At 41.6% G+C, this 2,678-nt stretch overlaps 1 pseudogene; it reads left to right on the forward strand.

Moving 5' to 3' along the window:
* The first annotated feature begins 766 nt into the window (after positions 1-766).
* Positions 767-1,851, forward strand: LOC105827106 (annotated as a pseudogene).
* The last annotated feature ends 827 nt before the right edge of the window (positions 1,852-2,678 follow it).

The raw sequence follows: 2,678 nt of genomic DNA on the forward strand, positions 1-2,678 counted from the left end.
CGATTTGGTGAGGATGTGGGGAACAGACATGTTCCTGCCTTGTTAGTGTGAGTGTAAATCAATTTATCATCTAGAGAGGGCAATTTAGCAATAGCTAGCAACATTATGTGTGCATTTAGCCTCAGAAATCCTACTTCTATGAATTTATCCTTTAGACATACTTGCACACCTATGGAATGATGTTACATATTCCTTCGTTCAATGCAGTGTTGTCTATACTAGCCCAAGATTGGGAAAACCATAACTGTCCATCAGTAGGGGACTGGCTAAATGTTTAATAAATAAAAGAGAATATATCCATATAAGAGGATACCATGTAGCTATTGGAAAAAAGTAGAATGTTAATTAGTTTAGTGGAGCTACACTGCATTGATGTAAATCCTGGTTCTTCCCCCTTTTAGCCGTATCACTTTTGGCAAGTTATTGAAATTCTGTGTGCTCTAGTTTTCTCATGCACAAAATGAGGACAACACCTACTTCACTGGGTTATGATAAGAATTAACTTAATAGGTCAACCTCTGGAGAGGGGCTGAAGGTTGATTACCAATGGCCAATAATTTAATCAATTGTGTCTATGTAATAAAGCTTCCATAAAAACCCCAAAAGTACTGGGTTTGGGGAGCTTCCAGATAGCTGAACACAGGAGGTTCCTGGAGGTTGGTGCACCAGGAGAGGGCATGGGAGCTCCACACCCCTTCCCACATGCCTTCTCTATGCGTCTCTTCCGTCTGTATCCTTTGTAATATCCCTTGTAATGAACCAGTAAACCTTCAAGCCTGATCTGATCTGATCTTACGGGGAGTGGGAATGTACCAATACTTACTGGAACTCTACTAATTTTCGTGCTTGGCTCTACGGTGATAACCCAGTCAAGAATGAGGTGGTAGTAAATGACCAATGGGGTCAGAACTATTCCTGTCACCATGGAATATACTACAACTGTCAAGATAAATTCAAGCCAGAGAGGCCAGGCGCAGTGGCTCACGCCTGTAATCCTAGCACTCTGGGAGGCCGAGGCGGGAGGATTGTTTGAGCTCAGGAGTTTGAGACCAGCCTGAGCAAGAGCAAGACCCCGTCTATACTAAAAAAAATAGAAAGAAATTATCTGGACGACTAAAAATATATAGAAAAAATTAGCCAGGCATGGTGGCGCATACCTGTAGTCCCAGCTAGTTGGGAGGCTGAGGCACTAGGATCGCTCGAGCCCAGGAGTTTGAGGTTGCTGTGAGCTAGGCTAACACCATGGCACTCACTCTAGCCAGGGCAACAGAGCGAGGCTCTGTCTCAAAAAAAAAAAAAAAATCAAGCCAGAGAGCTTGTCAGATCACAAGTAGGAGATGTGCCCCAGCATCAACAAGATATCCTGGGACTATTGTCACAAAAAGGTGATGTCTGAGGTTGCAAGGGAATCTGAAATCATTTTGGAACCAGCTCTGACAGTAAGTTTTGGAGGCAACTATCTTCTGAACATCGGACCAACTAAAGGTGGACTGATTGTTTCCACCTTCCAAAAAAACTTCTTGCTTTTGGGAAGTAGCTGAGCATCAATAGGGAGGTTATCTATGCCTCCAAACCCTGGAGGGTGCAATTGGAATATAACACATCTATATGGCATACCTCAAAAAGATCAACTGTTTATGCCATTTTCTGCTCTGGCCATAAAATGGAGTCTTAAGTCTTGAATCTCCCATAACTATCGTGACAACAAAGATAACGATACTGGGAATCCAAGAAGATCTGAAATGGTCCACAGATCTGGATAAAGGTCTCCTCATTTCTCTGCCCCACTTGCCACCCTCTGCTCTCCCAGTTGAGTTTCCCTGGGCTGTAAAGCTGACAGGAGTGAAATGATCCTTAGAGTTCAAGAGGAAAGGGACACTGCTGTTTGCTGCTTTGATTTTCCTCCATCACTGTAATAAACTAACTTCTCTTCCCCACCCAGAGATGGCTTTCCCAACACATTTTAATCAAAGAAAGTGAGTACATTACACTGATGTCTTAATGGACCAAAGATAGGAGCTCTATTGCTAGTATATCTCTCCCTAGTCAGCAAAAGAAGGGACTGAACAGTTAAACGATGGGTTGATCCATTCTTATATTTGGGAATTATCTACAATAAAAGCTTCCCTCCATTCTCTGTGTTGGATAACCTACTTGCTTATTTAATGATAAAAATTAAGCCAAGTCGCCATGTTGCCTATAGAAGGGAGTGGAAAGGATTTGGCAAGTTCACCCACATGCTACTGATTTAGCATCAATTGTCACCAACACTCCTCCCCCAAAAAGCAGGAGAGCCTGGAGGAGAACAAAAAGGCTTATCGGGCTGCTAATGGTCAACTCTTCAGAAATTTCCAAAGCGAACTAAGAGCTCTGAAATTCAGTACGTTTACACTCACACTATTACAAAAATGAGTGTGATTCTGCCCTGTCTTTTTCAATATGATCAAATGAATAAATTTGTATGTCAAATCATTTCTTTCAAAGATTAACTTAATAAGTTTGAAACACTTAAAACAATGGCATGGCAAGCACTCTATAACTTTTGCCGTAGTTATTATTGCACAGAAAGTACTCCAAGATAAATTTTAAAATGAACAAATACAAGGTCTGCCATTTGAATAAAAAGGGGAGTGGTTGGAATATACACATATGCTTCAATACCAGGGATGTGCTTCTGG

This window comes from Propithecus coquereli, unplaced genomic scaffold (genome assembly GCF_000956105.1).
Source record: "Propithecus coquereli isolate 6110/MARCELLA unplaced genomic scaffold, Pcoq_1.0 Scaffold969, whole genome shotgun sequence".
Taxonomy (NCBI): Eukaryota; Metazoa; Chordata; class Mammalia; order Primates; family Indriidae; genus Propithecus; species Propithecus coquereli.